Source organism: Sceloporus undulatus, chromosome 1 (genome assembly GCF_019175285.1).
Source record: "Sceloporus undulatus isolate JIND9_A2432 ecotype Alabama chromosome 1, SceUnd_v1.1, whole genome shotgun sequence".
Taxonomy (NCBI): Eukaryota; Metazoa; Chordata; class Lepidosauria; order Squamata; family Phrynosomatidae; genus Sceloporus; species Sceloporus undulatus.
This window is the reverse complement of record NC_056522.1, coordinates 5,087,786-5,101,705: the sequence shown is the minus strand read 5'-3', so window position 1 is coordinate 5,101,705 and position 13,920 is coordinate 5,087,786. Positions and strand designations below refer to the sequence as shown.

General features: G+C 41.6%; 1 protein-coding gene across 14 annotated transcripts in view; it reads right to left on the bottom strand.

The window, feature by feature from the left end:
• Positions 1-13,920, bottom strand: part of EXTL3 (exostosin like glycosyltransferase 3) — a 215,683-nt gene that overhangs the window by 90,486 nt on the left and 111,277 nt on the right. For 13 of the 14 annotated variants that reach the window (XM_042447739.1, XM_042447688.1, XM_042447696.1 and 10 more), the window contains one exon: positions 6,358-6,471. The exons of the other annotated variant lie outside the window; for it this stretch is intronic. The gene's annotated coding sequence lies outside the window, so the exon portion shown is untranslated. The remainder of the gene's footprint in view (positions 1-6,357; positions 6,472-13,920) is intronic. 14 annotated transcript variants of the gene reach the window in all.

Sequence of the window (13,920 nt, the reverse complement as noted above, 5' to 3'; positions counted from 1 at the left end):
TGGAAACGACTAGGAATGATTGTAAAATGCTTCTAAATTGAGGATGTTAAATTTGGATTTTCAAGTCTGCTGTACCCTTCGTCATCATGAGGGACAGACTGTTGAATATTTGCTTCCCACCCAGACCCAGATTAAGAGCTCTGCCCTTTCAAGACAACATGACGGGCTCGGCTGAGGCCTTCCTACCCAACCACTTTATCCTGAACCATTCAGAAGCTTGGAAGATAGCCAACACTGTTTCGTCCACAAGGGCAATTTCCCCAAAGAGCAGTAAACCAGCAGATGAAGAGCAGCAGACAGAAATTAACCAGCACACCTAGGTCTCCTGCCCCTGTGAGAATTGTAAAATGTGCTAATGCGTCAGAGTAAGGGCTAAATTATGCATTGAGGCTCCTGCCAAGTGCTGTCAGAAGGGTTTTTATCTGCTGATCTGAAAGAAGGCTTTAAAAAGATCCCAACACAGCAGTGTTTGAATTCAGAGAATTAAGATTCAGAGAGGGAAGGGCACACTGGCAAATGATTTGCATCTGTGTCCTTGCAAAATAACTCTGTCATGGATCAGGTCCAATTTCTTATGTGCATGTGCCATCAAGTCACCTGTTGACTTACAGTGAATCTCATAGGGTTTTCTTAGGCAAGGAATACTCAGATGTGGTTTTCCTAGTTCCTTCCTCCAAAATATAGCCTACAGCATTTGTTATTTGTTGGCAGTCTCCGACTAAGTATTCACCGGGGCTGACCATGCTTAGCTTCCAAGATCAGGGGGATCTGGTGCCTTTAAGCCAACTCCTTACAACTAACTGACAGTTTTCCGTGAATATTAATTACATTTTCTTTCTTAATTCCCTGGCTACAGGATCCTAACTCTGAAGCTTCTGAAAAAGGTCACTATAATTGAAAAGCTGAGAGAGATCAACCCACTGCTGCGAACAATACCCAGCTTACTACTAGGCTACTTCTTCTCCTCAAATTTGTTGATACAACCCAGAATCTGTCTTGTATGATCTAGTTTCTCTTACATTAAGAGACAAGCTAGCTCATTACAGTTAGTGGCAAATTTAAGGAGAAGCAGAGATTATTTCTTTTAAAGGTGTTATCAACAAAATCTATTTAATAATCAGACCAATAAGTAATCCTGGTGTGCAAGTTTTTATGGGAATCAGAGCCACTTGGACTTGTGTTTTTTTAAAGAGAACTGTGGCTTAATTGCTTTTTAAATTTTGCATTAACATATGTATATTTTAGTAGTACTTTGTTTTAAATGGATGTATGGCACCTTGAATCCTGTGTTGGGAGAAAGGGAGGATATAAATTTCAACAAACAAACAAATAAATCTGGAGAAACACCAACTGGCACCCAACCGTAGTGCAACTGAGCATGGTGTCAAAAATTTCACTGGCTCTTGATATTGGAAAGGTGTTTGCAAGCTTGCTACCACACATGCAAAACCTTAAAGCAAGGGTTGACAATTCATCTTAGTGTTTCCAGCCCCTTCCTACCTCACCTCTATTTTGAATTTTGTTGCACCAATTATTCACCTCACATCCTTACTCTTTAAGGTTCCTGAACCAGGACCTCTAAATCTACTTACAGTACAGTGTAAAATACTGGTCCAACTCCTAAGTTAACGTATTCATCGTGTAGCTAAGACAAAGTAAGGAGAAAAGCTACACATCACAAAATCTTAGAGTTGGACGAGACCACAAGGTCCATCCAGTCTAACCCCTGCCATTTAGGAAAGTCTACACCAATAGACTTTTAGAGAGATGTTCAATCAATCTGGGTTGGACAGTACAGAACTCTAAGAACTGATGGCCTGTTCCTTTTATGTGCACTGTACATAAGCAAAACAATACTTAACATAAAAATCAGCAGTAGGCAAATGCATGGGAGTCTGGGGTGAATTTCCCTCCCAGATCCCCCATGACTGCAACCCCACCACACACAGCAAACCCCAAAGCCTTCATTTGTAGTCCTTCTCAAAATGGTTACCAGGATTGATGTCATATTACTTCCAGTCAACATTTTGAGAAGTACTGCAGAGGAAAATGGAGGCATTTGGGGGTAGTGGGGGGGGGGATTCTGATGGGTTATGTGCAGGGCTATGGAGTCACAGTTGTGGAGTAAGAGTTACCAGACAGAAGCAATTTTGGGTGGAGTCAGAGCTGGAGTAGTTAGGAATGTACTGACCTGGACTCCAGCTTCAAAACCAAAACAATATTTAATGTCTAGTCTGCTGCATGTTTACTTCCAAAGGAATTTAGGAAAGTATTCTTGTTTAGCAGTTTTAGCCAAATAAGCATATTATATGTTTCATTGGTCTAAGTAGGCTGGTGAGTTGCATGGTGGTGATGAAATGTCTTGTGCTAGCCTTTTACTACAGCAAATGTGTTATTACCAATTAATATACAGTATATTTGACATTCATGAAGGGCTCGTACTAAGATTTTGAATTGGACAGCAATAAAATAGAAGAGTCAGAGTCGTAGTTGAAGGCCCCATTTCCACAGTCCTGGATATGTGGGTATGATGGAGGTGGTTTTGTATTTTCTCACATGTTTGGGGGAGTTTCTGTGCAATTTTCAGATTAAAACTGCCCAAAAATCACATGCACACTTTTTAAAACTTTGGGGGAGGGGGGGTTGGAGAGCTTTGGGGGATTGATGTGGGCTTCTGGGACCAGAAAAGGGAGGCTGAAGGACTACATGTGGCTCACAGGTTACACTCGGCTCATTCCTGACATAAACTCTGGCACCACTCACACTATGAAAATAATCCAGGATGAATCTGGGTTGAATCCTTGTTGTTCACACACATCCCAAATACACTCAATACACTTTGGGGAGGGGGCTGGCAAAAACCCCACTTTTAACCTGGGATATTGGATACTGCCCCCCCCCCCGCCAAGTTTTCCTAAAAGGTCTGCTTCAATCTGCATCTTCAGCAGTGTGAATAAGCTTCCAAATCAATTCGGATCACTCTCAGGGAAATGGAGGCGGCACCATTTTATCCCGAAATGATGGCATGTGTGAATAACAAAGGGTTTACAAAGAATGAAAGAGATTCGTGAACCCAAAACAAAACTGGAACAACAAAAACCCAATAAGGATCAGCGCGGCAATCTGCATCTCCTTGGGAGTCTCACCTCGCAAACGTGCATTTTGTGGGCAAATCACAAGGAATGTAACACACAAAATACTCAGAAGAAATTATAAAAACCAGTATGATAAATTGGATGAAAGATTTTAAAAGAACAATACCACTAGTGTATTGGGAAAAATCCTGGATACTTATACATAAATTCTCAACATGAAATAATTTAAAAGAAAATTATCTTAAAATTTTCTATAGGTGGTATCTAACGCCTACCAAACTAGCAAAAATTACAGGATCAAAAGAGAACAAATGTTAGAAATGTAACAAAAAGATAGGCACAATGTTCCACATATGGTGGCAATGCAAAAGTGCAAAAAAAAAAAATTGGAGAAAAATCGTTAGCATGATAGAAAAGAAACTGGATTGTAAGTTACCATTACCCCAGAATTATAGTTACTCAATATAACGGAAGGTTTAAGTTTAAATTTGAATGAGGAAAAAATTAACATATTAATTTATTTGATAACTGCGGCACGAACAGTATACACAGGCCACTGGAAGAGTAAGGAAGGTCCTACAACAGAGGAATGGTTTATTAAAGTTCAAGAATTTGCAACGATGGATACATTATCAATGATGGAGAAAGGAGACTCAATTCAACAACATAAGAAAAAATGGCAGAAAATAGATGAACTCAGAGGGTAAATTCTGAAGAAAAGACTGTTTTGTTTTTTTTGTGGGTTTTTCAGGCTATGTGGCCATGTTCTAGAAGAGTTTCTTTCTGACGTTTTGCCAGCATCTGTGGCTGGCATCTTCAGAGAAGATGCCACAGATGCTGGCGAAACGTCAGGAAGAAACTCTTCTAGAACATGGCCACATAGCCTGAAAAACCCACAGAAAACTATGGATGCCGGCCATGAAAGCACTTGACTTCACACTATTTTGTTTTGTTTTGATAGTCCTAAGTCCCAGTACCATTGTTATATTCTGATGTTTAGATTTTTGTATTCTTGTATCAATTTAGAATAAAAAAAAATACTCAGAGGGGAGCTGGTTAAGGGTGGCAGGCACAACAGCAACCCACCCTCCACACTCTGGGTTTCAGCTCTAGGCTTTCACTGCATGCTTTTCGTCCTTCCCAAAGATAACCACATTATGAAACACTTACTTCAGGGCAGATCAGCTGCTGGAGCCCAGCCAGTTGACAATGTCAGTTCAAAAGCGAGAAGCAGCATTTATCGCCATGTTACACCTCCCACATCAACACATTAAGTGCTTAAATGTAAAACCCCAGCCAATGCAGCAGCAACAGACTTAGAACTCCAGAAAGCTGTGCATAGCTCACCTCTGTAGCCGAAGGCATGTTTCTCTTTTAAAAACAACAACCAAAAACTTCTTTTGCTCCCCTCCCACTATTTTCCCCTTTTGAGAGGACCACAACCTGGCCTCAAAGCAGCAAAATCTTTTGAAATGAGAAAGCACCAAGGACCTCTTGGGAGCTCCGCTTCAAGGCTTCTTCAGTATAAAAAAAGGATGTTCTCTTTTGGTGGGAAAGGCACAGAATGACAGAATGCAAGGATTTGAGTACAAAATGGCTCAAGAGGATTGAAAGGGAGCTTTTGTAACTCTCCAAGCCGCTGGGATGAAGGGAGGGCTGTTTATCAGACCTGAGGAGCAAACAAGTTTTTTATTTTGGATCTGCTGCCTTCAAATAGGTCAGGTGCACCCATCAATTAAAACAGGCACTACTTAGAAAGCCTGGCTCAACGGTGTATGTGCATCACCTGATTTCTGTGTAATTGTTGAGTGCCAGTGTATGTGAACACGTCTCATTGAAAGCAAAGAGACCTGAAAGCTCTCAGCTTTTTATGCTGGGAGGTAAAGGCCCAGCTGATCTTACATCTGCCTTTGCCCAGTTTGCTCCACTCCCACCCCACCTACTGCTTGAATGTGACCCCTGATACCCTCCTTAAGTTGGACTTTGGCCCCTGAGCCATGAATGTTTCCCCACTCATATTCTAAAAACTCTCACAACTTATTGAGGGAATGGTTGGAAAGTTCAACAGATAGAAAGATTGCAATAACACAAAGCATTATGCCTAGCTGGCACATACTTGTACACCATATAGTTACAGAAACCCAGAATTGGAAGCAATAGCAATAGCATTTACATTTCTATACTGCTTAACAGTGAACTCATCACTCTCTAAGTGGTTTACAATCTGTAAGCCAATTGCCCCCAACAAGCTGGATTCTCATTTTACTGACCTACGAACGGATGGAAGGCTGAGTCAACCCTGGAGCCCTAGGATCGAACTCACAACCTTGTGGCTGCAGTACAGGCATTTAACCACTGCGCCACCAGGGCACAAGGTACCACAAAGGCTATCCTGCCATGCAGGAATACATAATGAAAGCATTCTGAGAGATGCCCATCCAACCTGTTTAATGCCCTCTTTTTGTCTTCCAAGTAAAGGCAAGATTGCAGAACTGGAGGATGAAGAACACACTCTGGATGCAAAAGGCTACAGAACAGAGTGAATGCAGCACTAAGTCAAACTTTGAAAATATGTTTCCTAATGCACAGGGTGGCATTGCAGTTGCTGTGGAGATCAACCAACTTCATTTCAAGCACCTGCTTCTCAATGCAGCTGTTCATCCCAATTGTCATGCTCCTCAACAATACAGTGCATGCTTTTATGAGCATGTATGCAATGGCTTAGTGGTTAAGATGCCGATTCTGATGATCAGAAGATTGCAAGGTTGGCAGTTCGAGGCCTAAGTGCTGCATGATGGGGTAAGCTTCTGTCACTAGTCCCAGCTTATGCCAACCTAGCAGTTCGAAAGCATGGGAATGCAAGTAGATAAATAGGTACCACTTTGGTGGGAAGGTAACAGCATTTGGTGCAGTCATGCTGGCCACATGACCACCGGAGCAGTCCTCAGACAACGCTGGCTCTTTGGCTTAGTAACTGTCGGTTACGACTAGACATTCATGTCAAGGGACTACCTTTACTTTTATATGCAACCTACAGAAACATTTCATTTCAGTAATCGCAACCACCTCATGCTACAGAGATAGAAAAATGGGCAGGATTTTTGTAGGGGAGTTGGAGCCCACAGAGCTATTACTGGCTGGCACCCTGAGTTTGACTTTACACCTTGGACTCAGGAACGTTTGCCCCACTCCCTCTGCACTACAAGCATCTCTGCCATTGTTGACCAGACCCAATTGCAATCCCAATATATCCTCAAGGTACCTCTTCACATTCTGCTCTTGGACTCTGGCCTGCAAAGCGGCGTCATCATGTATGCAAAGTTCGCTCCACAGCTTCTTTCTCTCCAGGGAACACCAATCACCTGGGGTTTGCCTCCTGTTTAACACAAAAAGGGGGGGGGGGAAACAGGTTTGCGTAGATTCAGACCAGAGGCTTTCTGCAAGTACGGGCTGCGTCTCAGCGTGCTGGCTGGAAAGACGCCCAGCAGCCCTCCATCAATGAAGGAGGAAAATCAAAAAGAGTCTGGAATGCCTTTGATGGGTGAGAACTCATCCAGCTACACAGAGCCTGGATAAACCTAGCAAGGAAATGGCTTCCTAGAAGCCGTATGGTCCCCAACCAGTACTTGATTCCATCATATGCCAATTAACCTGGGCTCTGATCAGTCACTGTAGTGCTTAAGGGCATCTTGTGAACTAATTTGGGTCCCTTTCTGGGAGCAAGGTAGTATAGAAATAAATAAATAAATAAATAAATAAAATCAAATCCTAAGATTAGCAAAGAGCAGAGCTACGCTGTCTCTAAACTGCAGCTGGAGGAAATGTTATGTATAAATATTCCTCCCCACAACCCAATGTTTGGGGGGAAAACAGTTTTTAAAAAATTTAAAATCTCAGGATATTTTATGTTTAAACCAGGAGTTTTGTTTGTTTATTTAAACCAGGTTTTTTGCATTAATGACAAATATTGAATCCTGCTTGTTACATTAATACTGTGAAACATTATTTTATGCACTAGAAAGCTTGATCAACCATCTTTTCATGCTTTTTAATATTAACAATCATTAGTTATTAGGTTTTGATCTGATTTACATTTTTCAATAATGCAGCCATTCCTTACTGCTTATTATTCCTATCAAATCTGAATATATGTTGCCTATACAGTGGTACCCCGGGATACGAATTGATCGCATTACGAAATTTCTGGGATACGAAAAAGTTAGATTGGAAAAAACTGTTCCGGGATACGAAGGTTTTTTCGGGTTACGAAATTTTTTTCGGCGCGAAATTCAAATGCGCGGCTTTCCAGCGCTAACGGAAAGCCTTTTCGGGTTGCGAAATGCATCGGGTTACGAACGGGGCGGCGGAACGAATTAATTTCGTAACCCGAGGTAGCACTGTACATAATAAAACATACAAAGTTATCTCAGAGTTGGTCTGATTGAAATCATACCAAGTGAAGGACTTGTTTCTGAATGGCATTTCTTGCACTATAAAACAACTTTTTAAAGCTGCATAAAATGTAAAGACATACAACTGAGCACGAAAGTCAGAAACATACAAGTCATTGTATTCGCTATTACCATGGATGGATGTGAGAGCTGGACAGTTAAGAAAGCAGATAGGAAGAGAATTAATTCATTGGAGATGTGGGGCTGGAGAAGAGTGCTAAGGATCCCATGGACAGCCAAAAGGACAAACAAATGGGTCCTAGAGCAGATCAAGCCAAACAGCTCCCTGGAAGAAGTCTAGAGACCAAACTTTGGCTGTCGTACTTCTGACTTATCATGAGAAGGAAGGACTCACTGGAAAAAACAATAATGCTAGGAAAGGTGGAGGGAAGCAGAAAGAAAGGCCACATGCTAGATGGATGGACTCTATTAAGGAGATCATGGGTATGAATTTGTAAGATCTGAGCAGAACAGTGGAGCATCGGGAGTCTTGGAGATGTCTCATCTACAGGGCTGCCATGGGCTAAGATTGACTCGAGGGTGGATAATAACAACAACAAAACTTCTTCAATCTGTTTATTAATTTTTATTTTGTTTAAATTACTTCCAGGTTTTAATTTGGATTTGTTTAAATTGCTTATATTATTTTGCCCTGAGATCTCATGAAAAAAGGGAAGGGAAATAAAAACATTTTAATTAACATTATAAATAACCCTGGTGGCGCAGTGGTTAAATGCCTGTACTGCAGCCATTCACTCGAAACCAGAAGGTTGCGAGTTCAAGACCAGCAAAAGGGCCCAAGCTCGACTCAGGCTTGCATCCTTCCGAGGAGGGAGTTAAAATGAGTACCCAGACTGTTGGGGGCAAATTAGCTTACTTGCTAATTAGCTTACTTGCTGTTCACCACTATGATCTTTGGAATAGTGGTATATAAATAAAACAAAAATAAATAAATAAATAAATAAATAAATAAATAAATAGGAGGTTCGTGAGACAGGAATGAAAGAAAACATTACAGGACATCCCACGGTGACAGGTAGTAAATGGTATAAAGCAAACTGTGGCATGCTAGGTGAGGGGTGGTAGGACTTGTAGTCCAACAGTCTTGAGGGCCACAAGTTACCCAATCTTGATGTAGGGGTTCTTTAAAGCCCCCCCTTTTTTTAGCTCCATTCGCAAGACCACCAAAAAGAACTTCCTTCAAGCAGGCTTCCAGAGGGCCCCCATTAACGCAACAGCACCACAAGATCTGTGCAAGAAATCCAGGTCAGCTACACTCTTTGGTTTGACTCTCAGGAAACCTAAATCAAATCCCACTGGGCAACCTGGGGCAAGTCACCTTTTCAAAGCCTAGCTAAATTCTGGCAAGATTGTTGGGATGAGAAGATGAAACTATATGAAAACAGCGTTGTGACATTATTTCATAACCTCTCTTTCAGTAAGTGGTGTACAGGGCAACAGATGGCGATTTCCTAGCTCTCCAGGTAAGCTTCCCTCAGCAATTACTCACAAGTATGATTTATAGGAGTCTTGCTCAACACCCACTCCCTGAGGCTAGGCCTTTTGCACATTTTTCTTTCCCTTCTGTTATCTGAGGACTCTGATCTGCTAGGCAGCAATCACAACCTCTCTTTAGTACTGTATTCTCACTTGCTTTAACCAGAGCTGTGGAGTTGGAATCATGGAGTCAGAAGGAATTGTGGTTGGAATCCAAGTTGATAGAAATGTACTGACTCCAACTCTGGCTTCAAGATAAAAAGCTTTTAATATTAAATACCTACTTTGTTGCATATGTACTTTTATAGGAATTTAGGAAAGTTTTTTTTTGTTCAGAAGTGTTAATGAAATGCCTTGTGCTACCATTTTACTTACAGTAAATTTGGCACTGATGTTGTGCACCTTCAAATCGTTTCTAACTTACGGTGACCCTAAGGCAAAATTATCATGGAGTTTTCTAGGGATAAGAGTATGTGACTCGCCCAAGGTCTCCCAATGGGTTTCCATGGCTGAGTGGGGAATCCAACCCTGATCACCAGAGTCACAGCTCAACGATCAAGCCACTATACCATGCCACCTCTCAAATATACTGAATAATATATATTTTCTGTTTATGAATGGGTTGGAGCTGGAAAGCAGAAAAATAAACAAGTTGGAGTTGCAAGTTTGGAGCACTGATTCCATAGCCCTTTCATTAATGATGGCATGATCCAAGAGAGATTCCCTGACTCCTGATTCATCTCCATCCCATCTACAAGAGCCTGGCCATGCTCCCAACCACCATCTCTTTTAGACCCTACGTGTGACATGACATGTGGGCTTCTCAAGGTCCCATGGCAAAGGGTGGTTGGGGGATATCCATAAGTAGTGGCTTTGTTTACCATCCAGTGATTATCTGTGGTTGCTATCCATCCTTTCTGGTGTATCCTCTGCAATGGACAGAGGGCCCAGGAGAAAGGCCAAGGGGAAGAACCAGAGAGTTGAGGTCTTTCGTTTGCAGGACACAGAAAAAGTAAGAAGCAACAGGAATATCTCCCACAACTCAGAAGGGACCTCTGCCTTACCTCACCTTAAAGGTATGGAATGTGTGGGCTGCAAGCTACATGTAGCCCCCTCCCCATTATTTCTGGCCTCCAAAGCCCTGAGAGACAGAGCAGAATTAATTTTCATTTTTTGGTGTGATTTTTAAGACAAAAGTCAGCTGAAAATTGAATCTAAAGCCTCCCCAATACAGGCAAAAACCCACCCACCCATCTTTTCCCCCCCTTCTACTTCTCCTCCAAATCTTGCCAGGAATCTCCTTCCTTGCACATTTTTAAACAAAGACTGGATGACCATCTCTCAGAAGTACTTTGACTGTGTATTCCTGCATGGCAGGGGATTGGACTGGATGACCCTCGGGGGTCTCTTCCAACTGGTTCTATAAGGAAATGACCAAACTTCACTTCCGGTTACCACTTTGGAGGGGCAACTGAGAAAAGGTATGTTGGCACATGCAGCCCATGGGGCATGGGGAGAGAAATGGCCAGTGGAACTCATGTAGTTACATCTGATCAGAAACTGAAGGAGAAACAGAAAACAGGAATTATGGGCTGTGGGGTGTCCTTTTTAACAGAAGACATGATGCCACTCACCATTAGAGAGCTTGCAAGGGATTTTGAGAGCAAAGGACTCTCTCAACTCAGGTAGCTGAGCTGCGTCTTTCTTTCGTTTCTCCTGTCCCAGATGGTCAGAAGTCATTCCTCCATGGCTTAGCTGCTTCCAGTCTTGGCCACAATATTTTATGAGACAGAGCAAAGCCTTCCAGATTGCCAGTTTTGGCTTCAAGAGCTCTCAGAACTCTTGCAATCAGCACCTGAATGGGCTGGATTGACTCCCCGTTTGATGCTTTCGGGAGCTGCAAATCCCAGCCGTCTTTAACAAGTACAGGAACTGTGTGGGAAGAGACACTTTGCATCTCTGCCCCATCTTCACCAAGAGCTCAGAGTTATTTTTAAGATGAATGAATACAATGACATGCTGAAACCATCCATAAATGAGGGGTAGGAGGATGCTCTGGATCCCATTTATCTTAGAAGTAACTTCCCACAGTTCGTTGCCTCCCCCTCAACATTTTGAAACAATAGAGTTGTTTCTGAAGACTTTTGTTAAAAACTTTTGGGGGGGCTGCAAAGAGGCCAACTTTTAGTCTTCATCCAAAGCATGGGCAGGGGGCAAATTATTAGAGCAAAGAAATATGTCTGCTTTTTTTCTGAAATAATGCAAAACTCCTCTTAAGGATTCACAGGCAGACTCAATATGCAAAAATCAAATGTTACTTTATGTGTTGTTGTAATACAGAAGATCCAGTGGTTTCAGCACCCAATTCCCCTTCCTTGCAAAATGAAATCATGCCAAAATGCTATACAGTGGTACCCCAGGTTACGAAATTAATTCGTTCCGCCGCCGCTTTCGTAACCCGGAATACTTCGCAAGCCGAAAAACCCATTGGCGCTAATGGGGAAAAGCCACGATTTCGTGTGAAATAGCGCCGAAAAGCACCAAAAAAATTTTCGTAACCCGAAAAAACCTTCGTAACCCGGAACAGTTTTTTTAATTGGATTTTTTTCGTAACCCAGAAATTTCGTAAGGCGGCGCATTCGTATCCCGGGGTACCACTGTATATACATTGTGGTGGGGAAAGTGAAACTGCAAATCTCATGTCATGTCTCATTTTTGCAGTCCCTCTCCCAATCCACCAAAGCTCTCTGAACTTCCTCATTAAAAAAAATGTTTGGACTGTTGTTAGGGTGATTTTTCAGCTGATAAGGGGCTTGAAGTAAGGCACCCACAAGCTTCACTACTGCCTCCCAATTCCTGAAACGCAGTCACACCCACCAAAATTGTCTTTGGGGGCCCACATCTGGCCTAAAATAGCAATTGGAAATAAAAGCTGATGTAGTAGGACTTGTTTTCCTATGGCCTTCTTCATAAAAAGCATATGAGTGAATAAACCAGATGACAAGACCACTGACCACAACCAATTCTTTACAGCCTGTGATTCTTGAGTAGTGCACACATAAAAGTTCACAGTACTGGAGGTTAGAAAATACACTTGTGTTTAAGATTTGGAAAGCTCAGTACTGGGTTGGAATGAACAAAATAGTCAATTCACAAAAACATCCTAAAAGACTTATGCAAGAACAAGGCTGTTCTAAACTGGCCCCTTATCATACTCAGATTATCCAAACTCACAGATGAGAGAACTAGAAGGGTCAAACCTTGAAGCCAACCTGTCAATGTCACCATGAGTTCATTTGGAGGTAAAGCAGGATGTAAAAGTAACATGGTATAGGGAGTTTTTATGCCCATTCTCATCTCACAACTACTAACTTCAAGGTTAGATCCAGTGTAGCTCTGATTTTGTAATCGATTTAATTTTGCATAAGAACAATATCTGGTATTTTTCGATATACATGTTCTTTCCATTTCTGTGATGTGGAATTTAATTGAGAGTCAACCTTGGTGAATCCTGTTGAAAAGAGACTTATACTTCAAGGACAGAAAGATAAACATTCACTATTTATTGTTCAATAGTCCTAAATTCTTACTGCTTTGACTGTGTATGAATGTATATTTGACAAACATCAGTTTCAAAAATTCTACTTTGGAAATGTGGTCAGCTTATATTAATGTACATACCAGAGCTGGAATCACCCCATGCCATAATATATCCAATTTCTATATATGACTGTGAATGCTGGTCCATGAAGAAAGCTGACAGGAAGGAAATCAACTTATTTGAACATGGTGCCAGAGAAGAATTTTACTTATACCATGATCTGTCAAGTAGATGAATGGGTCTTAAGAGAAAATTAGGCCTGAACTCTCACTAGATGCAAAGAGGTCTAAACTGAGGTTGGCAAGATTCAAAAATATAGCCATGTAAGTCTGGAAAATCAGTATGCAAAGAGACCTTGAAGCACCTTTGGGAATGCATCTGAGGAAGTAGGCTCAAGTCTACAAAACTTCCAAAACTCATGCTACCAACTTTCATCTTTCAGTTAGTCTCAAAGTTACTGCAAGATCCCCTTGTAAACTGAGGCTGTCATGTATTATGAGATGATGTGACTCACTGAATAAGATAGTAATGCTTGATAAAGTGGAAGGCAATAGGAAGAGAGAAAGTATCACTGGTGGATGGATTTCATCAAGAAAACCACAGCCCTGTGTTTGCAAGCCCTGAGCAGGCAGTAGACTGCCAGGAGTAATGGATGTCTCTCATTCAGAGGGGTTGCCATAAGTTGAAGTTGACTTCATGGCAAACAACAGCATCACGCAGCCCTTGTTCATATTCTATTTATTTCCCTTCTCCCTTCTTTTTCCTCTTTCCTTTTATATTTTTATAATTTATGTTTTTAAAATCCATTTTTAAAAAATAGATCTAGCATATTCTTCACAAGGAATGAACAAGGCAGCACAGGTCTCTGACATGGCCCAGTCAAACCTCATCTAAAGCGGATTGACAGATATGTTGTGAATCCATCAAAAAAACTTCTCATGTCTTCTTTAAAAAGATCCACCACACACTGAGAGCCAAGAGGAGAACAACAGATAATGAAGGGATTTCCAGAATGAGGGATCACAAGGTAAGAGGCAGGAGGAGAGAGGGGTGAAAAGAGTAAGTATGGGTCTCAGCAGCTGTCACTATTAATACTTAGCAAGAGTAACTGCAGGACATTCATTGAGAAAAGACAGCTTGGAAATTGATGGCTGTTTCTATCAGAGCTGGGATTTACAGTCCATTTCGTCCGTGTCTATCCAAAGTCAGTTCCACTGCATTTTGTGAGACTTACTCCCAAATTAGTGTGTATAGGAATACACCTCCAATGTTCCAC